Source organism: Cetorhinus maximus, chromosome 2 (assembly GCF_964194155.1).
Source record: "Cetorhinus maximus chromosome 2, sCetMax3.hap1.1, whole genome shotgun sequence".
Classification (NCBI taxonomy): Eukaryota; Metazoa; Chordata; class Chondrichthyes; order Lamniformes; family Cetorhinidae; genus Cetorhinus; species Cetorhinus maximus.
In genome coordinates, this window is record NC_135880.1 from 178515084 (window position 1) to 178542733 (window position 27650).

The window sequence follows — 27650 nt, forward strand, 5'->3', positions numbered from 1 at the left end:
AGTGACCCCCAGCCTCAACAGCTTTTTTGGAGGGACAGAGTTCCAGATTTCAGATTTTTGCGTGAAGAAATACTTCCTGACATCACCGCTGAATGGTCTGGCTCGAATTTGAAGGTTCTTCCCACTTGTTCGGGTCCCAAGATTGGCCTGACACCCTGACTTCTCACCCCCCAATTGCCAACGTCTGATTCCACCCCCCCACCTTATTCCCCCGTTATCTTTGCCAAAGCCCTCCCTTCAAACTGTAATTTTTCCCAGTCACTGGGGATCATACTCATTCCCAGCTGCAGCCTTCTACCACTGCCTGGCTTTCCTGTCTGTCAGTTGACCAAGCCTACTAATCTGGCTGGCTGTTGAGCAGGATAGGGAATTAAAATAAACAGCTTCTGGCTTTTGCACCGCCCCCCCCACCCCCCACCCCCACCACCCCCCGCCCCCCCGCCCAGTCCCTCAACCAGAGGAAATAACTTCTCTCTATCAACCCTATCAAATCCTTTAATCACCTTAAACATCATGATTAGGTCTCCTCTTAATTTTCTATGCTTGAGTGAATGAAGGCGTAGCAATCTGATTTCTGATCCACTGGCCTGTACAGATCCAACATTTATTGTAAATCATGACTTGCAAACAAATGCACAATTAGAGATCTGCTTTTCTGTGAAGGAACCAGCCCTGCAGCATAAATAGGGATAGAATTCAGTGATTATGGCAGGGGGTAGGTTAGGTTAGACAGCTAGTATGTGGTTTAGAATAATACCAAAAGCGTGGGTTCAATTCCCGTTCCAGCTGAGGTGGACTTGGGACCTGCCTCCTTGCCTGCCCCATGCCTGATGCAGAGTGATGCCCCTCATCTACATAACCAATTGTCTCTCTCTGATAGAGGGATGTTTCATGGACTATTTCTATGTACCTAAGTGGTGTGGTGTCAGTGCAAGAAGGTGGAGTTGAGGGAGAAGATCAGCCATGATTGTTATGAATGGCGGTGCAGATTCAAAGGTCTGAATGGCTTTCTCCTGTTCTTATCTTCTCATGACAGATTCACAATATGGAGCTTTGGGAGCTAGGGGTGGGTTACAGAAAGTGTTCTTTATAAAATGATTCTGTCATAAAAAAGGACATCAATTAGTGTTTCAACCTCCATTACATTAAGCATTAGAAAACTAGTGGAGCACTAATAACACCAACTGCAACTATACTTACCAACCACCTAGGATTACCAACCTTGGCTAAGTACTTTGATTAGAATTTAATATACTGGAGGGGAGACCTTTATTTGTTAACGTGCAATCAGATTCACAAAAAGGGATCATGTTCAAAGTAAATTAGAGGCCACAACAGTGAACTTCACATAAAAAAAAATTTACCACACAAAGCTAGTGTTTTGTCACTGACTCAAATCCCTGATAGGAAGTGGTGGATGTTACCCCTTTTGAGTATGGAAAGCCTTTCAGAACTTGCACGTTTGTTAACTGCCAAAAAATAATCCTCCTTTACCTCCATGTTCCAGGAGGTTTCCTCACAAGACCTCTTGCATCCAGCCACTCTGCCCATTCAAACAGCTTTTTATTCCCATCTCCAATGGTTTTTCTAATTAATAAACAAAAATGCTCAATGAAAATGTAAAAAAAACACAACTATTTTTAATGCATCTAAGATTTTGCTCTCCTGGGTTGTTCAAAAGATTAATCTAGTTCTTGGAGGCTCTAGGTCAATCCAGAAGTGTTGGCAACCCTTACATCCAAACACTTTAGGTGTCAAGTTGACCTAGAAGTGGGTGCTGGACGGATTCCCAGATTGATACCAGGGTTTAACGAATTAGATTGTGAGGACAGGTTGCAGGCTTGTACCCCCCGCTAAGCATGAAAGATTAAGGAGTGATTTAACTGAGGCATTTAGGATCATTAAAGGGTTTTATAAGGTAGGTAGACTACCTACTAAACTATTTTCTCTGATGGGGAGCCCAGAACAAGGGGACACAACCTTAAAGTTGGAGCTAGACAGTTCAGGGGTGATACCAGGAGCACTTGTTCACATAAAGGCTAGAGGAAATCTGGAACTCTCTCCCCCTCAAAAAGCTGTTGAGGCTGGGAATCAACTGAACATTTTAAAACTGAGAATAGATTTTTGTTTGTTACAGGTATTGAGGGTAATGGGGCAAAGGTGGGTAGATGGTGCTAATATACAGATTAGTCATGGCCAAATCGAATGGCAGAACAGCCTCAAGTGGCTGAATGGCCTCCTCCTGTTCCTGAGATAAAGATACAGGGTTTAATTTACACATCAATCTTACAGAACATCACCTCCATGAACTCAATTTATTATCCAATAATTGCAGTAAAGCTGGAGATACATGAAACTTTGTGGAATGGATTCTTGAAGATTTTGAAAGGGTGGAATTGGAATCAAGGTTGTGTGGTTTCAATAGGTGTGGGAAAAATAAATATGGTGCTGTTGTTCTGGCTGGTGTTTAAATTGGTGAATCACTGACAGTTTGAATGTAAGCACATGCCTGTTTAAACAGTGAAAAAGCAGAGACTAAATGGTAATGCTATACTTTAAATTCCTGCGAGTCCAAAGTTCATTGTTGTGCATGCTATTAAACCATGCTTTCTGTCCCCCCCTCTGATACAATAACATAATTATGGTCCATAAAACCACAATTTATGCAGCGGGGTGAGTACTGCCACATTCAGATGTTCCTCTAGTAAGACAACTTTCTAAATGTGACCATCACCTCAATCATCATTTCTGTGACATTTGACCAGACATGTACGATGTTTTGTAATATATTGAAATCATTAGGCTGTGCTGCTTAATGTTTCTCACAGCAGATATTTTCCAAATTCCTCTATTTCTGAAATGTTTGACCTGCTTAATGATGCGCGAATTAGTCTCATTTTGGGAATTTAGGTACGTTCGTGCAACCACAACAACTTGCATTTAGAAAGCACCTTTAACCGAGTAAAAGTTCCAAGGTGTTAAGGTTCAGCTGTCAATGTATTAGGCTAAGTGCACTCAGCCTAAACCTAAGGCTGAAATATTCCAGCCCCTCACACCGGCGGGATCTTCCGTTCCTGCCGATGTGAACGGAGATTTCAATTGCTCGGCGACCTTGCAAGGGGGGATTCCGCTCCAGGAGGGACTGGAAAATTCTGGCCCTATCCTTGTATTTTTGCCTCAGCACCTCCCAGCTTCTTGACTTTAATAATTCTTTAGTAATTTGGTAGTACAGAACTTGAATATTGTTGAAGAAGAGACATACTGTCAAAACTTTTTGTCTTGCACTCATCAGGCCAGACTCGCAAGAATACCAATTGTAAAGGAAACAACAACTTATACTGCACGAGAAAAGAGTGCTAATTGATTGGCAAGTGGGTCTGATTGGTAGAGGTGTGCCATGGAAAATGCACCAGGGAACAGTTAACTGCCAAGCTTTGGTTTGAATTCAAACCAGGAAAGCTGGCGCTGATTGGTCAAGGTATTACCAAGGTATTACCAAACAGGGAATGGCTGTCCCCCAAATTTTTTTTTAGTTGAAAAAGGCACAATGCGTGGAGATGCTCCTCCTGTCTGCCAAAGGACAGGACCCTGTGTGTGAATATATGTAGCTTGTAGTATGCATAAGTGAGCTATACTGTGAGCATGACTGATAATCTTAATTTGGTTGTCTGTGTAATTCTGAGCTAAACAATCCTGATTGTGCATCTTAAAACAGGATCTTTCACAATCATGTCCCAATGCGCTTTCCATTTGAAGTGAAATTCAAGCATTGTTTTGTCAGTAATTGTGGTAGCACTTAGTTTGCCCGTGAAAATCAAAATGAGAGTGGGGTCAGTCTTTTTAACAAGACAATAGGCAGAATTGTCCCAGATTTGCTCTAAGTGAGGTAGTGGGTGGGTAAGAAGCCGCAATGGTGGCTTTTCACACCATACCTTCCCTAATCCGCCACATTAATTATGCATTTCTGAGAAACACACCATGGCAGGCGGGCTCTTATTCACCCACCACACTATCACCTTACTGCTTCATCTTGCCGGGCGCGATATTTAAAGTCCAGCCACACGCACGCCTCTCAGTGATCCCAGCCCACGAATGCTGCACAGAAGCCATAGCCCCAAAAGGCAAGAATACTGCCTTATTGACCTCCCTTTGAGCACCTTTTGAATGCCATGGAGGCCCACCCTGATGTCCTCTATGCCGTCCTGGCTGCAAGATGGGCAGCTGCATCATTAATCCAGCATGGGAGGTGGTGGCAGCTGTTGTCAGCGCCAATGCCCTGCAAAAGAGGACAGCCACCCAGTGCATCTACAGGATGAATTGTCTCATCCGTTCCCCCAGGGTAACTCACTCTTCTCATCACTCGCAACTCACACACTCACAAGCCCATCACACATCCACATGGATCTCACACCTCAAGGGACAACATCAGTAACTCTCACACACACCCTCACATCTCCATCAGGCTAATATCCTCTTGGGGCTTGTGTCCTCATCCTCATCCCATCATGGCTCCGCTCACCACACAAACATTCCGTCTGTTTTTATGCAGGAGAAGCCTGCTCACATCCGCAGGGAGAGGTCCCAGACCAGGGGTGGGGTGGCCTACACTAGGCCCCTCCCTCACTTTGAGGAGTGTGCCACCTCACTGACTGGTGAGGACATGGACCTTACCTGCGGCAATGGTGAGGTCGGCAGCGAACACCTTTTTGAGGATCCTGCACCACATCATCCCTCTCTCCTGCAAATGTGAGTGCGCTCTCTCCTGTTTTTGGCTCTGCTGCCATACACTCATTATCTCTACTTTGATTCACAGGGAGCTCTGCCAAGTGACCGACATCCTCAGCCAGCCAGTCCCTCAGCCCCATCCAGGTCCTCACCTCCAGACAAGGGCACACTTCCTCCATTGAAGAGCTGGAAATAAGCAGCCTGGAAGACTCACAGCACTCACCCACACCCTCCACCAGCGCAGAGACACACACCTCGGTGGAACCTAGATCTAGGGCAGGTTTGGGTTCACTATCTGGTGGTCACCGCACGGACACGTGCCCACAGCAGGAGGAGGCAGGTTCAGCCGAGCTCCCCGGCACTCGGAGGACTGCTGGGGAAGAGACATCTATGGGGTCTGAGTCAGATGATGGTGACACAGAGCTGTTGGAAGCCCTCAACAGAGTGGCTTGCGAGTCGGTGGGGTGCGTCTGCCAGCTCTCTGATGAAGTGGTGCCCATATGTGCGTGTATGGAGGTCTCATGGGGAGGATAGCGGATGTCATGGAGACATTGGTCCAGCAGATCGTGGAGATGTGTGCAGACCTGCATTCCATTGTGAGCAAGGCTCTGGCGGTATGTCCCGACTTCTGCACGTCGAGACGTGTTCTGCACTGGCTTGTTTTCCCGCCAACATGGGTGGATGATCCAGTGGAGGGGGGATGGGTCTGGCGGGCTGGCCTTATAATGATAAGCTGATGTATTACAATGAGGTTCTTGATGACCGATGGTGGGGAACGCGGCCCGCCATCGACGGGCTGAGCAGATGATGGTGACACAGAGCTGTTGGCTGAGCAAACTGTGCTTCATGACACCATGAAACCGATCTTTGGCCTTCTCGCCATCTTGTCCACTCACTCCACCTGAACACACCAGCGGGCACGGAAAATTTTGCCCAATAGGTAGGTCGATGCATAAACTAAGTATCCTGTTATTGGTTTTATTTTGTGTCTGTAGTGGTTGAATTGAACACAAAGATGCATTTAAGAGGAACCTAAATAATGACACGAGGGAGATAGGAATATAAGGATATGATGATGAGGTTAGATGAAGTTGGGTGGGTGGGGGGAGATGATCATGTGGAGCATAAACATTAGCACAGATCAGATTGATGAGGGCACCCCACAAGGTAGATTGAAGTCTTCAGCGCCCATTCATTGCCCAAAGAACAAGGCTTGTGCCATTCAGTTTCTAGCCCAGGGTCTCTGGGGGAAGAGACAAAGAGTCCTTGTTACATGGAAGTGGGGAGGGGATGCCACAGCAGGGAATTGTATCTATATTTTTACATTTGGTTGTGCCTAGAATCATCATTTAGCAAGACAAAGTTGGGGTCTTCGCATCAAGATTAGGGCCTTGACATCAAGATTGGAGCCTTGATATCAGGATGAGGTTGGTGTTATGTATTCACCAGTTTGCTGTGTATCTTAGCTATCTGATTTATCTCAGAACAATGCAAAGATGACCCTAGTTCTAAATCCCAATGGGTTTATATCTCAGAATTTAGAGGATTTTCTATACACACGTGTTCTGCTCAGATCCCTAGATCTCTCTGGAACATCTCTGATTTCTTAAATCTCTAGCTCCGTCCACAGGCTTAAGCAATCAAGCAAGTGTACAAGGATCAGTTACGAGACTAACATAATCAAACACAAATCAATAAAACCATTGAACACTACAGTATACATCTTGATACCAAATCTTGGGCCTTGACATCAAGATTGGGGCCTTGACATCAGGGTTGTGGCCTTGACATCAGGGTTGTGTCCTTGACATCAAGGTTGTGGTCTTGGCACACTGTTGGTATACGAATGGCTTCAGATGCATGAATGGTGTCTCTGGGATCCAGGGTTGTGTATCTGGATCACGGTTACCAATCACAAGCCTTCAGCATTTCCCAGCAACTAACCCACGCGCCATTCATCAGCTCGGTTCCCGCAGCTGGGGAAACTCCTGGTGTCACCAGCCAAATGCTGAGTCACATGACCCAAGCGGCTAATGTAGCAATGAAGCAAGCCTGTAACTAGCCCTGAAAATAGAATAAACTTTACTCACTTTTCAGCAATATGCCATTCTTTTATTGTGTGGGAGGACTGTGGAATTTATATCCGGGTTAAAGGTTGAAGCAGGCATAAGGAACATAAGAATGTAGGATCACAGGAACAGAAGGAGGCCATTCAATCCCTTGAGCACGTTCTGCCACTCAGTTAGATCATGGCTGATGTGTACTTTAACTCCCATCTATGCACCTTGGTGCCATGGCCTTTAATACTCATTATCAAACAAAATTCTATCAATCACAATGTTGAAATTTTCAATTCACAGCCTCAATACTTTTTGGGGGGGCGGGGAGGGAGAGAGAGAGTTCTGGATTTCCAATAGCCTAATGTCAAAAAGTTCTTAATGCAATTTTACAGGGAGATGGTGACATAGTGGTAATGTCACTGGGCTAGTAATCCAGGGAGCCAGAATAATGCCGGGGGCATAGGTTTAAATCCCACCATGATAGTTGTGATTACACTAATTAATAATGAAATATCTGGAATCAAAAGCTAGTCTCAGTAATAGTGACCATGAAATTATCATTGATTGTCATAAATACACACCTGGTCACTAATATCCTTCAACATCTGCCGTCCTTACCTGGTCTGGCCTACATGTGACTCCAGACCCACAGCAATATGGCTGACTCTTAAAAATACCCTCTGAAGTGGACTAGCAAGACATTCAAAGGCAATGCGGAATGGGCAACAAATGCTGGCCTTATCAACGACACCCACATCCCACAAAAGAGTTTTTTTTAAAAAAGCCCTGAATGTCTTAGCTGCAATTTTAAGGTTATGACCCCATTTGAAATTAGATTGGACAGTTGGATGAAGAGAAAGAGGATTAGGGGAGAAGGCAGGGCATTGGCACAAGGTCATAATGCTCATTTGGAGAGCCAATGCAGACACGATGGGCCGAATGGCTTCCTCTTGCTGTTAAAATTCTGTGATTCTGTGATTAAGGAGGTGGCAAATAGACTGGGTGAATAAGGCTATAGGTGGGTTAACACTGGCATGCATTGCCATGCTCTAGCTCCCCCTGTGGGGAAATTCTTGTGAGCTGTCACTGTTACTTTGCTGGAAGAGTAGTGGGAATCCCATTTCTGTTTGAGATGGTCACATGTGGACTGCATGCTCGCGCGATACCCTCTCACTTTCTCCTTCAGCTCAGCTTTCTCTCGCCTGACCTACAAAAGTCATCAGATAGCAGGTGATCTGCAGCAGCCGTGTAGTGTATTGAGGATTCTATTCTAACACTCTTGTTGTACCAAGAATTCCTTGCCAGTTTTGTAAAGAAAATAAAGGGTGTGTATTTCTCTGGCGCTTTTCACAACTTCAGAACATTGCAAAGCACTTTGCAGCCAAGGAAGCACTTCTGAAGTGCAGTCACCGTTGTATTGTGGGAAAAAACGGTGACAAATTTTCACACAGCAAGATCCCACAAAGAGCACAATGAGACAAATGGCCAGCTAACCTGTTTTAGCGATGTTGGCTGAGGGATAAATATTGGCCAGAGCACCAGGGAGAACTCCCCATTCTTCTTTCAGCGGTGGTCATGGGATCTTACACGTTTACCTGAGAGAAGAGACCTGTCCTCGGTTTAAAGTCTCACCCAAAACTGGAATAGGAGATTTGCTGCTGGATCAACACATAGGGCGGAATTTTCTGTCTTCGTTGGCGTCAGGCATCATGACGGGCGTGAGCGGACAATATGGCGGGATGGCCAAAAATCGGTTTGACGACATCGTGAAACCAGTTTGCAACTGTCTGCTCCACCCGTCAATGGCGGGCTGCATTTCTGGGTGGAGCAGACAATTGCAAACTGGTTTCATGACACATCTGCTGATGTTATACATCTGATATAACATATCATTATAAGCCCTGCTTGCCGGAATCATCCCCTCACCCTAGATCATCTTGACATGCACACAGATGTTTTTCATAACTGTACATAAGCGACATGCACCTGGAGAACTGCACTTCACTTGGGATTTTGAGGTTTGTTTGCTGACCTTGCTTCGGGCAGCACTCATGGTCATCAGCGCCAGGCTTCACAGACAGCACCACATCACTTTTAGGGGGGCTCATGGGCAGGTCTCTACCTACCAGACCAGCCATAAGGTGGGGGTGGCTGTTCAATAGCTGCAGGGCTAGGGCTTGCTTGAGGAAGGGAGAGAATTGGCTTCAGGCAAGGGAAGAGGCTGCAGGACGAGAGCTGTACTAGGGAAGGAGGGTATCCCAGGGTGTGTATGGAGCACATGTCGATCAAGTGGCCTCAAGATGGTGAGGGCTGAGGAAGCAGTCTCCAGAGGAGATGAGGCCAGATGGAGATGTGAGGGTGTGTGAGAGGGTGAGTGGTGATGCCCCTTGAGCTGGCAGTGAGTGAGATGCCAGTGAATGTGTGATGGGCTTGTGCGTGAGTTTGGAGTGATGAGGTCCCTTACCCTGGCGGCACAGATGAGATCATTCACCCTCTGTCTGCACTGAATGGCCGACCTCTTCTGTGTAGCATTGGCACTGATCACCACAGCCACCGCCTCCCAAGCTGGAGTGGTGAGATTGCTGGACATCCTGCGGCCAGAGCTGGGGTGGAGGACATCACAGCGGGCCTCCAAAAGCCATTCCAATGACGGGTCACTGAACTCTTCTTGGCTTTCAGGGCCATGTCTTCACTGGGGCAGTCCTGGGCCGCAAGTGTTGAGAACTGTGCATGGCTGCGGTTTAGATATGGCACCCGGAGTGAGGAAACGGTGAGGTAACGGTGTGGCGGGTGATTCAGAGACCGTCCGCCAGCGAGACAGCGTGTTTCCTGTGGCTGCATAATTAATGAGGCTGGAAGCGGATGATATGTCATGAAAACCCGCCTTTGCGGCGGGGGTGGGGGGTGAGGTGTAAAACATTGTTTTTCACGCCCGCTACTGCACTTAGTGCAATCCTGAGATGATTTACCCATAGACTTCAATTTACTGCAACACTGATTTTCCATTTAAAATATTTTGAGTGAACAACTTTTTTTTCTCCTGAACCTTGAATGATTTGGTTCTTACACAAATCCTGAGAGGACCTTGTTCATGTTTCTCGCCGCTGCTGTGTGGAGTTCAAGCTGATTGTATGCGGGACTCTGGGGACTGTGCTAAGCTGTGTACCCATTCCTCCAGCACGTGGAGGGATGCTTCTGGCAATCGCGATACTGTTTGCTCAGTATCCATCTCAAGCTATCGAGGACTACAGTGTGTGCGAGCCCCGTTAGTTACCTCGCGACAGGCTCGTTGTAGAGATTGCACTGAGCTCAGGCTGAGACGGAAACAACCTGAGCACCATTCTCCAGAGTTGAAAACCTCGGACTGTCCCTCAGTCAGTTCATCCACTGTACAGTACACTATTCGTCCAGCTGCGCGACGTTTGCAGCCTGTTTTTTGATGCTGGGCCTAAGTCCGCAGAGGTTTTCAGCCGGCCTGCTGAGAGCCTTTGGCTTTGTTGATTAAGCCTGCAACAAGGTGGTGGGGTCGGTGATGGGGAGTTTATTACAGATTAAAGTAAGAGCTGACAAAGTGCTGGAAGCGGGTCAATTGCTATCCAAAAGACAAATTAATGTTTTGGACAGAGCTGTTCGGCAGAGTTCAGAACCCAGTGATCAAGAAAATGAAAACCCAACTCAGAGACTGCTTGGGGGGTTTGGGGGGAGGGTGAGGGGTGTCATACAGTCTCAAAACGTTGACTCTGTTTCTCTTTCCACGGATGCTGCTGGACCTGCTGAGTTTTTTTCCAGCATTTTTTGTTTCAGAGGCTGCACAACCTGTTGCCTGCTCCCAGATTGTTAGGGAGACAAAGCCTTCATAAGAACAGCTCATTTCCAACATGAATGTTCCTTTTAATGTTTTACACCTTAAACAAAGCCAGAGAGGTGTTTCTCCCAGCCTATCGAAACCTTTCCCGATTTTTGATGACTTTATCAAATTAACTTTCACCTTCTCTGTTCTAAGGAGAAAGCCTTCATTTTCCCTGGTTTCTCTTATAACTGAAATCTTGCATCCCTGGTATCATTCTAGCTAATCTCCTTGGCATTCGCTCTATGTACCTTTAAGAGAATGTAATCAGTTGACCATATGACTGTATTGACCAATCGCTACACAGCGCAGGCTTCTTGGGTGACTGTAAGTCTAGAGCTGGTGGTGATTGAAGAAGCACATCTGGGCCAGGATTTTACATTCGGTGTGCAGGGGGCGGGCCCCACATGCCAGAACGTGAAACGACGCCAGGCATGCATCCTGACGTCATCGCACAATCTCGCGACGTTTTGCTTGGCGGGCGCACGTCAGAGTTGGTTGCGTGCCCACCAATAACTAAAAGGCCTATTAAGGCCATTAACAAGTAATTAATTTCAAGTTTACGCTGCCTGTCCAACCTTACGGTCGGCGGGCAGGCACCTCATCCAAGGGCGGGATGAGGTTTCCTAAAGCTTTTACGAATTAAATAAAAACTTTTTCCTGAAAAATAAAAATATGTCCCATCTCATGTGACACAGCCACATGAGGGGACATGTTTCAACAAATTTTTATTGCACTTATTTATTTTTTCAAAAGCGCTTCAACCTCCCTGAGGCAGCTCCGTGCCCCAGGGAGACTGAAGCGCTCTTTCACGCGCAGGCACGTATGAGCGCTGGACCCGACACTCCCTCCCACAGCCCACGCAGGTAGCAATCAGCGCTACTGCTCGTGTATTACGCTGGGTGGGCCTTTATTGGCCCGCCCGCGTGAAATGACGGTGGGGAGCCAATCGCGGGCGAAGGTCAGCTCCATGACCGCCCCCGCCCGCTCCCACTGAGCCCGCCCACCGAGGGAAAAATTCAGGTCAGGGTGTCAGTGCTCTGTTCTTAGTTCCAATAAGCCACCAATGTTTGTTCAGTTAATTGGTCTCGCTGCCTATATTGTTTCAAGCACCAACTAATGTTTTAATATCAGCGGCGTTCACCAGACAAAGCAAACTCGATAACCAAAAACGTAAAACTCTCTAAGGCTTTCACATCCTTTCTAAAGTGTCCAGAATTGGACACAATATTTCAGCTGAGGCCTAACCAGTGTTTTATAAAGTTTAGGATACCTTACTTGCTTAATTGTACTCAATGCTTCTATTTGTAATGCCAAGGATCCTGTTTGGTTTTTTAACAGCATTCTCGACTTGCCCTGCCACCATCAAAGGTTTGTGTACAGACACACTCCAGCTCCCTCAATTCCTTAATCCCCGATAAGATTGCACAATTTAAGCATATCTTGCCTCTCTTCATCCTTCCTACCAAAGTGAATCCCTTCACACTTCTCTGTATTAAACTTCATCTGCCATGCAGGCTTGCCAACCCTCCAGGATTGGCCTGGAGTCTCCAGGACTTGAAGATTAATTTCCAGGACACTGCTGTGTGTAACCCTAGAGAAAAATCATAAGGACATTGAAAAAGATAGTTGTTTTTAAATTTTCTTTGAACATTTCTCTTTACCAGATATAAAAATATTGCAAAATGGGGGAAAAAAGGCTGTTCGATTAACAGTCAAGCATCATCCAATTGGGTGATGACTCTTTTTGCTTTCCAGTTGGCGTAGGAAGGCAGTACGTCACAAGAATGGATGCGGTGGTTGACTAATGGCTGGAGCATGGGGGCAAGTCATGTGATGGAACCTCCAGGAATGCATTTAATCATAGTTGGCAACCCATCTGCCAACTGCCCATCTCACCAACCTGTCCATGTCCTCCTGAAGTCGGCCACGATCCTCCTCGCTGGTTACGACATTTCCCAGCTTTATGCCATCTACAAGCTTTATGCAAAATTTCCTTTATACCCAAGTCCAGGTTATCAATGTATATCAAAAAGAGCAATGGCCCTAACACTGATCCCTGGGGATATTGCTGTACGCCTGCCTCCGGTCTGAAAAGCAACCACTTGCCACAGAGGCCTTCCTTGGTGCAGTGGGGCTGAAAGGGTTAGCTCATCCAGTGGTTATACATCTGCAGAGCAATAAAGGAAAGGACTTTTAATCGCTACAACTGAGAGATAACTCGGAGCAGGATGCGTTGTCTCATTTAGGAAGGATCAACAGGAAGCGAGAAAGCCAAGGAGCTTTGCATGCCACCGTTTGCAGAATCCCCAGCCACAGCAGGATCTCGGCAGACAGCACCTGCCCAGCTTCTTCATGACACATGCTTAGCTTGCCCACACGAAGCCAATCATCTATTCTGATTATGAGAAGTATCAGGTTAGTCATTAATCCACCACCCGCTAGCTTGCTGACGCTCCTTTCAGATTTAATACCAATGATCCCTAAGCCAGGCACCATTAATGAGCAAAAATAAGATTCAGGGGCTAAAGGTATACTTCCCCAAGACAGCGTAATATTTTATCAGCGATCTATAAATAGTAAATTGTGTTAACACAAATTAGATTGTGTGTCACAAAGGATTTAACAAATCAGTTTAACATCTATTTATCTTCTGATAGAGTGTAATGTAGCAGTTAGGTTGAGGGAGGGGTTAAGGTGATGTTCAAATCCAATCCTTGTGTGATCCCCTGGAACAGGTGGCAATCGTTTTTTTTTAGGGCAATTGATTATCTTGCCGTTTAAATGTGCAGCACTCTGGTGAACCTCTGGAGCCAGCGTGAGGGCTAACAGCGGTGTGCCATCACATGCACAGCCCAAACACAGCAAGAAGGGATTGAGAGACAAGCAACGGTCAAACACAGTCATTTCGACCTGTGCTACAATTAGTCTCTTCGTCGCTTCATTCTATGGCTTTTCCACGAACACACACACACACACACACACACACGATAGCTGCTGGTCTGGAGTGCAGTGCACCCTAAGGAAATGGGAGCCTGAGTGCCAATGAATACGCAATGATCTCAGTTCAAAGGTTTCGGTCCCTGATATAACCGAGAGGTCTTCATTAGCAAAACAAAACTCGGAAACTTAAGAAACACTGGTAAGTTTCTCTAAAACCTTTTTTCATTCTTGTGGTACTTCTATCCTTTGAAGTCAAGGCAGTATTTCCTAACAAATTAATAATATGGATGTGCATGCTATAGGAACTAGAATGCTCAACTGTGTTGTTTGTATTAATATTTCTACAAGGGAAAATTCCTCAAGATTTCATATTCATTATGCTGAGCAGTTCTGTTGCATTTTGATAAATATTCATCAGCAATAATGCGTCCATTGTGATAGAATATTTTATTTCCCCAGGAACACAGTTTGGTTAACAACATCAGTTCAATCAGGTATAAGCTTTGAAAACAAAAAAAAAGACAAAAGGCTCGTCTTTAGAAAAAAACTTTTGGGTTGATATCAGAGTTTATTGCACACTTAAGCTGAACTGAAATCAAATAAGGAAGACTCCTTCCTCTTAAAATTGGCTTCCGTCTGCAAAAGATCTAAAAGGTAGGCTAGCCCCAGTAGTTACCATTGCTGAGGTGCTAGACTTTACATTCAGGTGGACTCAGGATCAAACGGTTGCCTGACCAGCTTTCACATTCTCAGAAGGGGGTGCGGAGAGGTGGTGGGTAAATTGGAGGGGAACCTCCTCATGTGTCTGCCCCTGAGACCTGACCAAGGTGGTTATCCACAGGTCCAGACTGGACACGGCTGGTGTGGGTTTGTGTGGGGGGTATGGTGGGGAATACAGACCGGTCACTCTGACCACTCACCTCGGTTCCACAGTTATTGTCGACACCTTCGTGTGCCTGAAGAGGGAGTGTGCGGTGTTCACCAATATGCTTGAGGTCTGTTGGGCACTGCAGGGACTGGATGGCACCGTGGGCACGGGCAACAATAATATTTAAGTTTCTAGGTTTCCTTTTTTTAATGGATCGTTTCTTTATTAGCTGTGTTACCCTAAATAGAGTCGTTTTTTTGTTTGGTTTTCGGTTGATGCCAGTGGGGAAGCCCCAGGGTCTCCTTTTGGTCATCTAGGAGAGCCATGTTCTCAAAGATATTGAGCAGTCCTTGATTCAAATATAAATATAAAGCATTGCTGTACCATAGCTGAGAGTCTGCTCCAGTTTTTTAGCTTCACTTAATTCGGGTTATGGTTGTAAATAATGTTAATGCCATTATAATGCTGCATAAATGTAACATTAACCTGAATCTTCACGTAAACATTTGTTGTAGTTTTAAAAGTATTGAAAAAGTTAAAATAACTCAAAGTCAAAATCTCTTTATCCTAACCACTTAGGGGTCTCTTTTTTGGTCTGATGATGCATCAGTTATTTTAACAAAGGCATTCTTAAGAGGACTGGGAGTTGGGTTGAGTTTGGCAGGGGCCGCTAATAGGTAGGGAGAGAGTTTGTTTAAAACTTTGGATAAAATTAGCCTATTTAAACTGTGAGGGGTTGTGTATTCCTGGGTGGGTTTTCCAGGTGTAGGTTGAGGACTACAATTCCCAGAATGCTCAAGAGTCCCAGCGCAGGCACACAGCATGGCAGGGAGGCAGGCCGCGTGTGGTTGGTTCGGCGTTCCTCTGCAGTTGCAGTGATTGGGCAGAGCGCCTGCATGGTGGTGTGGTGGAGTACTGAGCCATACAGATAAGGAGCATTCTTGGGCTTGACCCTAAATCTATACTCAGTTTTCTGGCCTCATCAGGGGGAGGCCCATCGCTGTTGGGCTTAATCAGCTAGGATTCCTGCTTTAGATACCTATTTGGTTTTTGGTGTTGGAAAGTGTATGGATCTCAAATGTTGGGAAGGCCTGATTAAACTAAGATAATCACACGATCAAATATTGTGCCAATGCTGACAGCGTGTACACACACAGGAAGATTAACCAATAGGGTTAACGTAAGAACATAAGAACTAGGAGCAGGGCAATGCTTTTTGGCCCCTCAAGCCTGTTCCACCATTCAATAACACCATGGCTGATCTGATTGCGGCCTCAACTCCACTTTCCTGCCTGTCCCTCATAACCCTTGACTCCCTTGTCAATTAAAAGTCTGTCTAACCCAGCCTTGAATAAATTCAATGACCCAAGCTCCAACGCCCACTGAGGTAGAGAATCCCAAAACTTGAGAGAAGGAATTCCTCCTCATCTCTGTCTTAAATGGGAGACCTCTCATTTTGAAACTGTGCTCCCTAGTTCTAGATTCTCACGCGAGGGGAAACATTCTCTCAACCTCTACTCTGTCAAGCCCCCTCAGAGTCTTAAATGTTTCAATAAAATCATCTCTTATTCTTCTAAATTGCAATGAGTATAGGCCAAACCTGCTCAACCTTTCCTCATAAGACAACCCCACCCCCATCCCAGGAATCAGACCAGTGAACCTTCTCTGAACAATGCAAGTATATCCGTCCTTAAGTGAGATGACCAAAACCATACACAGTACTCTAGGCATGCTCTCACTAATGCCCCGTGCAGTTGTAGCAAGACTTCCCAACTTATAAACTCTATCCCACTTGCAATAAAGGACAACATTCCATTTGTCTTCCTAATTACTTGCTAGATAACGTCGTGCTGGATGATGGACAATGTCTGTGGGATGATACCTCAGGCTAGGCCATGATCTTCAGTGAAGCAATCTGAGTGGAAAATGAAAGGGAACCTCTGTTCAAAGACCCAGTGAAGAAGACAGAAGATCTTCACTCTGCTTTTTGGGGCCCGCATTAAGCTGCCAGCCCAACCAATCTGGCCACCACGGGGTCCACTTCAGTTCCTCTCAAGCAACTTAACAGGTGTGAAAAAGAAGCATAATATCTGGAAGAGAAATCAAGAACTCATATTAGTAAATTTAACTCAAGGAGGGAGTGGTGAATCTTCCATCTTAAAAGAAGTGATCTAACATTCTACATGTGGCGATAAGAGTGGAACACACAAACATTTTGGGTTAAGTTGTTACAGCCTTGAAGCACATCTGGCACATCAGAATATTTCTGGACCAGAGAACGTTTCCCACTTTCACTGCACTGTTGTAAAGATGTAAATGCACTAGAGAGGGTACAGAGGAGATTTTGATAGATGGATAAATAATTGGTTTATTGAAACATCTCCATATTGGCGGGTGCTGAATTGTGATGATGATACAAATAAAACCAGTAATAATAATTCATAACATAGCTATAGACAATCATTAAAGTAAAAATGAAGTGTAAAATAATAAACGGATTGCACAATTATGAACATTTCAGTGTACGGCAGTGGCATTGTGGTATTGTCACTGGACTCATATTCTAGAGACCCAGGGTCATGCTCTGGGGGCCTGGGTCCGAATCCCATCACAGCAGATGGTGAAATTTGAATTCAATTTTTAAAAATCTGGAATTAAAAGTCTGATGATGACCATGAAGCCATTGTTGTAAAAACCCATCTGGTTCACTACTGTCCTTTAGGGAAGGAAATCTGCCATCCTTACCCCGTCTGGCCTACATGTGACTCCAGGCCCATAGCAATGTGGTTGACTGTTAAAAAAAAATGTCTGCTGAACAAGGGCAATTAGGGATGGGCAATAAACGCTGGCCTAGCCAGCGACACCCACGTCCCATGAAAAATAAAAAAATGCTGGTCTCCTTAATTAACAGAATAAAAATGAAAGGTCTACTACACTCTACATTTCATATTAAAGTCCATAGATCACATGTTGTTGGGCTGAGTTCATTACATTCTCAGTCATCTACATGCTATTCATGTGTTTTATAAAGTAGAGGATTTGTATTTATATTTCACGAGGCTGCTGCCTGGACTAGAGAACTGTAGCGATGAGAAAAGGTTGGATAGGTTGGGTTTGTTTTCTTTGGAACAGAGGAGACCTGGGCCAGAATTTTACAACCACTTTGTGGTGGGGATGGGGCTATAAAATGTGACGAGCCATTCTAAACTCCATCAGGACCATAAAATCCTGCTGTCATAACATTCCACCCCTAATGTATAAAATTTGAGGGGTCTAGATAGATTGGGTAGGTAGGACCTAATCACCCTGTTTGAGGGGTTCATACCCAGGGGGCAGAGATGTAGGGTTAGAAGTAGGAGGTTCAGATGGGTTTTGAGGGGATCATTGGAGAATGTTGGGGATCTGGAATTCAGTTAAACAGCATTTTTAACATACTTGGATATGCACTTAAAGTGCTGTAACAAGGCTAGGCTGGAAAGTGGGATTAGGCTGGAGGCTGCATGGCGACTGGCACACACACGATGGGCCAAATAGCCTCCATCCATGTTGTAAAATTTCTGCCATTCTATGATCCTATTATTGGGCCTTTTGTTGTCACACTTCACCTTTATTAGAAATTTATTGCTGTTTCCACTAATTAAGCAGAATAAGCAGACACTTTGATTAGGGGGAAGGGAATTTACAGGTCAAAATGTATAAAACTCTCTGAAAAAAAGTACATTTTAAAATGACACGATTGTTAATGTACCAGTGAGAAAAAAAAGATGAGAAAGAAAATATCACTATTAGTTGAAATTTTTTCCAATTTATTCAATTTTGAAGGATGTGTGGGGCTATGGGTTTCTGTGATATATTTTCATGCCTGGGACCTATTTTAAACTTGGGTAGTGTCACAAGTTATGGGGTCTAATTAAGCAGAAATTGGCATTAAATTTTCTGTGTCACTCAAAAAAGACCTTAACGTTGGCAGATGTGGAACTCAAAACGTTCAGTGTTGTAATAAACAGTTTTTGTGTTGGGTTTTTTACTTAAGCAGTTGTGGCTTACAATGGGCATTAAGCATCTGGCCTGTGCTGTGCCTCATAGAGGGTGCTTGATGCTGTTAATCAGTGAAAAATGTATATAAGTATTTTACTCAGCATTGATTTGTTCAATTTTGTTTTTAAATTATGAGAATGCACTTTCTGTAATGTTTTCAGTTCAGGAATTCAATGTACTAATTATGAATTCTTTACGCCTCCAGTGTCTCTATGTTGTCAGACTGCTTGTCTGACATTCAGTTCTTAAGTGAGCCACAGTATTCTCCAGTTAAGTACTGGAGTGGTATTGTCTTTAACTCCCAACACAGATTCTGTGCCCTACTCATCAACTCCCTGCCATTGTCTGTGGCTGAACTGCATTGGGTATATCCTAACTCGAACCAAGTCCCTTTCACCCATCACCCACTGTGTTTGATGATCTACATTGGCTCCCAGCCCTGGAATGCCTCCATTTTAAATTTCTCAACCTACTTTTCAATTCCCTCCAGGAGCTGAATTTTGCCCTCGTCGGGTGGGTGTGGCGAGCGGGACCGGGAGCGGCCATGAAACCGACTGCCACCCGTGATCGGGCCCTGACTGCGATTTCATGCTGGCTGGCCAATTAAGGCCCAGCCCGCGTGAAACACGGCTCACCGTAGGTCGGGAAGGGCCGAGCAGGGGCAGGGGCCTGTTTGCCGCTGTGTCCAATGGCGACCTGGTGGCTGGTATAAAGGAGGCCCGGGCAGCCCCGGAAAGGCTGCCAGCGAAGGACGTCTGGCTGCCGTTCGGACGATGCACTCGGGTGTGGCAGCAAACACCAGGCAGGACGGCAGGTCAGGTGGGTACCTCGCTCCCTTCTTTTCTGCTGAGTGCCTTGGTGTCCTGCTGGAGGAGGTGGCTGCCAGGAAGGACACCTTTGTCCCCAGAGATGAGAGGAGGAGATGGCTGCACCTCACCAAGAGGGCATGGGAAGAGGTGACAGCCCTGGTGAGCAGCTGTGAGGTGGTGTGGCGCACATGGGTGCAGTGCCGGAAGCGCTTCAATGACCTGCTGCACTCAGGAAGGGTGAGTACCGTGTTGACATGGGTCAGTGTGCAGATGCGTTAAGGTCTGGCTGTCCCCCCATGGACCTCAGCAGTGCTAGAGTCTGAGTGCCAACTGTCAATCGTGCCAGAGCTGGCCAAGGGTTTGAGCCCTGTCTGCTTGGACTGAGTGCCTTGCGGCTCGAGGGCCATGTCTAGGATGTGCCCTGCGAGGTGTTCCTCAGCTGGGTTTGGCCAGGCTGCAATGGTGTTGCAGGTAAAGAGTGGACTAATCAATGCTCCTCTGTCCTTTCAGGAGAAGACAAGCCATAACCAATCAGAGAGGTCACGTACAGGCGGAGGCCCGCCCAGCCTGCTGCTGCTGTCCTGGTTCGAGCAGGATGCTTATGAGCTGGAGAGCTGGCACGCTTCCAGTGCAACCAGATGTGGAGAGATGGGGTGCCAGACGATGGTAAGAGTTCAGTGCACCGAGGTGAGACTCTTGGATGGTGCAACTATTCTAGTGACGTCTCCTCATTGATGTGAGCCTCAAACCTGGCGTCCCCATCGATCATTGGAAGACATTGGCACCGTGATGCAGATCTCCATTGTCTCACCAGGGTGCCTAGCATGCACAGTGACAGTGCGATGACCTTAACTAATGGCATGTCCTTGTTCTCCCTTTTAGGTTCGCCAGCAGGCGTCCTATCTGTAGACCCTGAAGGTCTACCTCCAACGCCAGAGGACCACTGGGCATCTCTGTCACCTGCATCACACCCACCCTCTGAAGCAGGCACCAGCGTAGATACCAGCACCTCGGTGGGCATTAGTTCGGCGTCTAGTATCTCGGTGCACATTGGTGAGGGCACCTCACACTCGTTGAGGTACAGGCGGAGGCAGAGAGTGCCCAGGGCGACGGCAGTCAGAGAACTGCTGGAGACCGGAACAGTGCTTAGTCGAAGGCTGGTGATGAGCCTCTGGAGTTGACCATTTGGCGGCAGATGCTGGATGTTGAGCAACACGTGCGGAAGCATCTGACAGAGGTCCAGGGGAGAATGCGTGCCATGGTCTCTGTGATGGAGGAGTCAATGCGGAGCATGAGCACTGTGTTGACCATCATGGGCGACTTCATGGAGAGGCAGCTCCAGGGACAGAATGAGGGGTTCCTAGGGTTGCGCTCGGACCTGCAAGCCCTCACACAGGCACTGACCTCAGGTGGTCAGTGTCAGTGTGGGAGATGGAAGGCACCCAGTATCCTAGTTAGGTGCCTGTCCAATGGCACGAGGGAGGTCCACAGTGACCTTATGTTGGTGTACGAGCTGCCCGTCGTCCTTGCAGGCTCCTGTCAGGGCCCTCCGGATGATGACAGCAGCTCCTCCGCCCCTCTGCCAGTGACCATTGGATCTGATGAGGCTGCAGCGACTGGGGAGGTGCCAGGCATGCCACTGGCCAGCCATGGCACAGCCAGCACAGGTTCCACTGGCCTGAGGATGACAGCCAATATCATCAAGGCCAACAAGACAGCAGAGTCAGCAGGTTGTCTCCAATGCCGGTGCCAGCGAGGTGGGAGCACCTACACATAGCACTCACAAGCGGAAGTTAAAGGCACCATGAGCACAAGAGGGACAGGTCACGGGTGATTTTATGTTCATTTACGTTTAGTTAATGTATACTGGTCTGGGACTTAAGACTAGGGAAGTTGATGTAAATAGTCTGTACTTGTCAAAATTATATAAATCTGTTTTTGTCATCATGGCCTGAGTATGCTTCACATTTTTATTTTATTGATGCAGGGTAAGCCAGTATGTAATGCTGGACGTAAGAGGCTCTGAACTTTATTGCACAGGCACTGTGTATTCTTTGCGTTCATAAGAAAGGGTCCTTTCAGACATCCGGGATGGAAGAGGCAGCCCTGGCTTGAAGCTGATCTTTGGTAGCCTAGCTGAAGGAGCATTGGATTAAGGCGTCCCTGCCTCCCTGGAGGTAACCGAGGTCTGTATCCACACCCTCAGTGTGCTCCACATAGTGCTCATCTTCGGACTCACTACTGGACTCATCCTCTGTGGCCTGTGCAGCTGCATCAAGATCCTCTTCTTCCAGTGGGTCCCCCCTTGCCAGTGCCAGATTGTGGAGAGCGCAGCATGTAACCACTATCAGTGACACCCACTCTGGGGGGTATTGTAGTGCTCCCCCTGAACGGTCCAGGCACCAGAAGTGCATCTTCAGAAGACCTGTGGTGCTCTCTCACCACTGCCCTTGTGGAGGCATGGCTCATATTGTAACACTTCTCTGCCTCTGTTCTTGGGTGGTGGAGAGACTCTTCAGCAGATAGTCCTTGTCACCCAGCAGCCATCCATCCAGTCGGGCTGGAGCACTGAAGAGCCTCGGCACCTCGGAGTGTCTCAGGGTGTAGGCGTCATGGGAGCTGCCAGGGTACCTTGCACACAATTGCAGAATCTACATCCTGTGATCACACACTATCTGCACGTTCGAAGGCACCGGCCTCACCCGCTGGCTCCTTGATGGCCATATGTGTACAGTCGATTGCACCCTGGACGTGGGGGACCCAGCAATTGCTGCAAAGCCTCTGGTTTGCTCAGCCTGGCTGGCCTCGTCCATATAGTAAAGAATAAAGGTCAGTATCTGCCTGAACAGAGCTTCTGCCACCAACTTGATGTAACTATGAATAGGCGATTGAAAGACTCCACAAAGATCCCCCACTAAGCCCTGGAAAGAACCAGAGGCATAGAATTTGAGGGCCACTGTGACCTTCAGAGCCACTGGCATGGGGTGTCCACCCAGACAGTCAGAGCTGATTTCAGGCCCAATCATCTGGCAAATGAAGGTGACGGTCTCCCTCGAGAGGTGGAGCCTCCTTCGGCATTGCACCTGGGACATATTGAGGTAGCTGCATCCGCTGCCTGGCAGCAGGATAGTAGTGTCTTCTGTAGCCCCTTCCGCCTTGGACTTCCTGTTGGCCTTGCGCCCCTTGTGCCTGTGCCTCTCTTCCCACAGGTCCCTCCCCTGGAAGCTGCAGAGGACGCGTGGCCTCCTCTCCCTTCTACCCCTTTCTTCCTCCTCAGAGGAGGTGTCTCCAGCAGAAACCACAATCCCCATTACCAGGGTAAGGAAAGGCTGTCTGATACCTGGAAGGGTCCACATGGTCTGAAACCTCTGGGGGCCTGGCAGAGAGCAATGAGTCCTGAAACGAGGCCTGGGAAAGCTAAGAATGAAGCCCTGAACAGAGATGAAGTACCAAGAAGCAGCCAGCTGCAAACTATCTCCAAAACTCCTCACTACTCACACTGGCAATGCTGCTGACCCTTTTTATCCTGCGCTTTGATGAGGTTTGAGGAAATGACGGCTGGTCGCCTGCCTGTTTCGCCTGTGCGATGAGCAGAAAATCGCACGGCAATGAAAAATCTCAGCCAATTGCATTGCTAAGGACCTTAAGTGGCCTGTTAATTAATGCTGGGCGCAGCTCCAGCACCTGCGTGCACCTGCCGAGCGAAAGGTCGCGAGAGTACGCAATGACGTCGGGACGCTCACCTGATGTCATCGCGCACTAGTTTACTCTCCGTTCAGGTTGGGAGTGTGCCTGAGGGAAAAATTCTGCTCCATGAATTCACCCTTCCTTATCTCTATAGCCTCCTCCTGCTCTAGGACCCTCCGAGATCTCCACACTCCTTCAATTCTTGTCACATGTGCGTCCCTGATTTTAGTCGCTCCACGATTGGTGACTATGACTTCAGCTGAGCTTTGCAATTTCCTTCCTAACCCTCCCTGCCTCTCCCCTCCTTTAACACACTCCCTAAAACCTACTTCTGTTGTCATCTGTCCTAATGTCTCCTTTGGAGCTAAATGTTATTAAACAGTAAATTCTGGAAATACGCAGCCGATCTGGCAGCTTCTGTGGAGAGAGAAGCAGAGTTAACATTTCAGGTCGATGACCTTTCATCAAAACCATTCGAATTGAAAAGTTAACTCTGTTTCTCGCCACAGGTGCCACTTGACCCTCTGAGTATTTCCAGCATTTACTGTTCTTATTTCAGCTTTCCAGTATTGCGGTATTTTGCTTTTGTATTAGTGTCAAATGTTGTTTGATAATCGCACCTGTGAAGCGCACCAGGACATCTCAGTATGTTGAAGGCATTCTTTAAATACAAGTTGTTATTGCTCACAATCATATTTGGCTTAAACTGACCTTCCGACCCCATGTCCTCTTCGTCACGATGATCGCTATTTCTATAACATTACACACCCCTCCCCTATTTCTGTGGAAAACCTCGTCTAGGGGCAGCATTTTCTGCTCGGCACGCGCCCGACCCAAACAAGCGTAAAATGACGTGCAGTGATGATGTCAGGCGAGCGTCCCGGTGTCATCGCGCACTTGCATGATATTTTGGTCGGCAGGCACGTGCAGGAATCGGCAGCGTGCCCGCCGACAATTAACAGGCCTATTAAGGTCATTAAGGATCTAATTGAATTCAATTGTTCGCTGCCCGTCCAACCTTATGGTTGGCAGGAGGCGAAAAGGCCAAGCGGCCGTTGGATTTCTTGCGAAACCCGATCGGCGGGCGGAATGAGGTTTTGATCCATCATTAAAAAAATATATATAAAATTTTCAAACTAATTGCTAACATCTTCCCCGCTCACGTGACAGAGTCACATGAGGGGACATGTTGTTAACATTTTAAAAATCTTTGTTTTTTTATTTTCATAAATCTTCATCTCCCTGAGGCAGTTCTGAACTTCCCTGCTTGCCCTCCTCACCCCCCCACACATAGGCAGCGCTGAGCGCTTCAGCACACATTTCACACTGGGCAGGCCTTAATTGGCCCACCAGGGTGAAATCGCGATCGTGGCCCAATTGCGGACGACAGTCGGCTTCCCGACCACTCCCATTCGCCCCTGCCTAGCCTGCCAGCCTCTTATCCTCCACTCTCTGTAAACTTCAGTTCACCAAAAATTCTACAGCCCCTATCCTAAATTGCACCAAGTCTTGCTCACCTGTTTCTCTCTCTCATTATGGGACTACACTGACTTCCAAAAGCCCAAATCCTTAAATTTAAAATCGCCTGAATGGCCTCACCTCTCCTTATCTTGATAACGTCCTCCAAACCCATCTCTCTGTTCCTTTAACACGTGCGCTCTTGTTCATCGACATCTCTCTTCACCCCCATCACCAGCAGGGCCATAGGCTGAAGTTCTCGTCCTAAACCCCTCTGCCCCCTTGTCTTTCCTTCCCTCCTTGTAACCCAAGGCTGACCAAGGGGAATGATAGCATAGTGGTAATGTTGCAGAGCTAGAAATTTAGTGGCCTGCATGAATACTCTGGAGACATGAGTTCAAATCCCACCATGGTAGCTGTGGGAACCTAAATTTGGAATTAAATTGCTAGCCTCATTAATAGTGAAACCACCAGATCATCAGGAAAAACCTTAAGGGGGGAAAGTCTGCCATCCTTGTCTGGCCTGTCATGTAAATGTGATCCCAGGTCCACAGCAATGTGATTTACTCTGATATGACTCCGCAAACAACTCAAATGTGTCAAACCGCTAAGGGAAAAAGCACTATGGGTGTTATTATGCCTCAAGGACTGCAGCAGTTCAAGAAGGTGGCTCACCACCACCTTCTCAAGGGCAGTTAGGGATGTGCAGCAAATGCTGACCTATCCAGGGATACTCATGTCCCAAGAATGAATTTTTTTAAAAATGGTCACCCCGTCCTAATATACCCTTTGTGCTGATGTCCATTTTTTGCTTGATTACACTTTTGTGAAGTGCCTTGAGATGGTTCTTCTCTATTGAAGGTGCTAAATCAATGAAAGTTGTTGTAGTTCGAGTCTGATTTATATTTATTCTATCTAGACCACAGAGCCTTCTACCAATGTAGAGGCCGGTTTGCAATACTAGCGTCACTATGGAAACCTGAGAGCTCTCATGGATAATTGGTAAAAGACTGTCTGAAAGAAAATGTCATGGATGATATTATTTGCCTGGTTGGAAACGTATTTACTAGCACGTTTAAATATCTTAGTTTGTGTATAATTTTAAAAGTGTCACGGTATGATTCAGCCAGTGTAATAAAACAAGCTGTAAAAGTGAAAAAATAATCTGTTTTATTGTGGCTATGAATTAAACTCTAGCATGGGGTGAAACTTGAGAGACCGAGACTGAGTTAGATATCTGCTTGATCTTGTTTTTGTTGCTTGGAGATTGCTCTTAGTTGTGTTTGAAGCTAGTTGCTTTAAAACAGAAACCTTCGTATACATTGAGTATTGGGTCAGAGACCACGAGTGCATCATTTCCTATGGTGGTGGGGGGAATCCAGAACAAGGGGGCAGAACTTCAAAATTAGAGACAGCCCTTTCTGGGGTGATGTCAGGAAGCACTTTTTCACATAAGGGGCAGTGGAAATCTGGAACTCTCTCCCCAAAAATGCTGCTGAGGTTGGGGAGGGTCAATTGAAAATTTCGAACTGAGATTGATAGATTTTTGTTAGACAAGGGGGTATTAAGATCCAAAGTCAGGTAGATGGAGTTAAGATGCAGCTCCTGATCTAATTGAATGGATGAACATGCTTGAGGGGCTGATTGGCCTCCACCTGTCCCTATGAATGTGATGAGTTTAATTTTTCTTTTATCTTTAGTAACCAGATGGAGAGGGCATCTCGGCTCAAATGAAATCTGAGTTATCTTCATCATAAGATCGCCATCGATTGTCTGAACAACAAAGTGTAAGGCGTGGAAAGATCCATGGTTCGTTTAGTCTCCCATCCTGCTGTAGGAGGATGTGTTCAGGTTAGCTTCTTGGGTTGGGCTCAAAGATCTCCGAAATACTTTTTTAGTGAATGGTTTGGAAATTGACTATATCTGATTAGAACACAATATAATAAAGGCAACTTGCAAATTCATTCTAACTTGAGTCAGATATCGGCTTAATCTTGTTTTTGTTGTTTGGAGTTTGCACTTAATTGTGTTTGAAGCTAGTTGCTTAAAAACAGAAATCTTGATAGATATTGAGTATTGTATCAGAGACCACGAGTGCATTATTTGCAATTGGAAATCTAATGGCATAAATACATTTTCCATGGCAATCTCACACTTCCATTGGAATTAAGCTTGTGCTGGTTCACATATTGTGGACCGACCCTAAAAATTCTGAGCCCGCAGGTCATACCACATGCATTATGTGCTAGTGCTACAAAGAAAAATTGATAGGTTGCAATATTCAAGACTGTGGTCAGCAGTTAAGCAATGGCACTCACCATTGACCTCAAATAAGTTTCGCACAAAGATCTAGTGATCTCTGTAGCACCAGTTTCGCTTTTTCCAGTATTAGTTTGAATCTGGTACCAAGCCAAAGAGATCTCCTGGTGTCCAGTTACCATGATATCATCAAGCAGGCTATGCAACTAATCATATTGAAGCATTATCACAGTCAGCAAATCAGGAAGTAAAACATGCTAATATAGAATAAAGACAGAAAAACTCAGCAGGTTTGGCAGCATCTGTGGAGAGAGAAACAGAGTTAACATTTTGAGTCCATATGACTCTTCTTTAGAGCTAAAGAGAAGTAGAAATGTGATGGATTTTATACTGTTTAAGAGGGGGTGGAACAGGTGGAACGAGATAGAAGGTCAGGAATAAGTGACAGCTAAGGAGAGATTGACAAAGATGTCATGGTCACAAGACAAAGGCAGTGTTAATGGTAGTGGTAAAGAGTAAAGAAGGTGTTGACAGTGACATAAAGGTAAGATAGCAGAAGGTGTTAATAGCAGAACAAGGGCCAACCCTCTGTGAAAGCAAAACATTATGTAAAACGTAAGATGTAAAATGTAAACTTTATGTTAAATGCACTGGTTATCCTTCACTTTTAATTATTTTTTTCACAGAGTGAAATAGTCAATTAGGACATATGTAAGGGATTAAATAGAAACTAGAATATCATGAACAAACTTTAAAAAAAAATTAAAACTAGATAGAACTTTTTTTATCATAATGGAGAAATTTGACATTCCACAAATATAAAATTAGTTTCTCACAGCCAGTGAGGCTGTTTGTCAGCAATTATAAACTTAGTATGTTGCTAAAAAAAAAAGTTAAACCTCATTCAACAAGATGCAACATTTTTGACTGCTTTTACAACAAGACAAATGTTTTAC

General features: G+C 46.0%; 1 long non-coding RNA gene across 1 annotated transcript; it reads left to right on the plus strand.

Annotated features, from left to right (window-relative positions):
* The first annotated feature begins 2585 nt into the window (after positions 1 to 2585).
* On the plus strand, positions 2586 to 26382 carry LOC144668057 (uncharacterized). The gene is made up of 3 exons (XR_013573416.1): positions 2586 to 2673; positions 25355 to 25437; positions 26136 to 26382. It is a non-coding gene; the product is annotated as an uncharacterized LOC144668057 (long non-coding RNA).
* The last annotated feature ends 1268 nt before the right edge of the window (positions 26383 to 27650 follow it).